The sequence below is a fragment of the Crocodylus porosus genome, unplaced genomic scaffold (genome assembly GCF_001723895.1).
Source record: "Crocodylus porosus isolate Cpor-Errol unplaced genomic scaffold, CroPor_comp1, whole genome shotgun sequence".
NCBI lineage: Eukaryota > Metazoa > Chordata > Crocodylia > Crocodylidae > Crocodylus > Crocodylus porosus.
Genome location: NW_017728948.1, coordinates 18,209,435 through 18,209,900, shown reverse-complemented (window position 1 = coordinate 18,209,900; position 466 = coordinate 18,209,435).

The window sequence follows — 466 nt, the reverse complement described above, 5'->3', positions numbered from 1 at the left end:
GCGCCGCCCCGGGGGCTGCGAGGAGCCTTGTCACTCACGGGCTGCTTATTTAGGTCAATTAGGGAGCAAATCACAACGCGGAGAGCGGGAAGGCCAGGCTGGGCTGGGGGCGGGGTGGGGGCCGGGCCGAGGGGCAGCCCGCCCTGCTATTGGCCACGCGGGCCTCGGAGGGCAGCCCGGCCAACCAATCCCTGCCCCAGCATCGCCGCCGCAGCAGCAGCAATAATAATTATAACAATAATAACAATAATAATAATGAGGAGAAGCAGGATCCGCCCCCTTCCCATGGCACTATCTCGCCGTCGCCTCCGGTCCCTACAGACTCAGGCTGCATCGGGTCCTGCCCGGCTCTGGGGTCCCCCCGTCTGACCCCCCTTAGCCGCTCAGCCCCTCCTGAGCGCGGATGGGAATGACTTGGGCTGGGGGTGGGCGGGGGAGATTTCCCTTGCTGCCTCCCTGCCTCCCT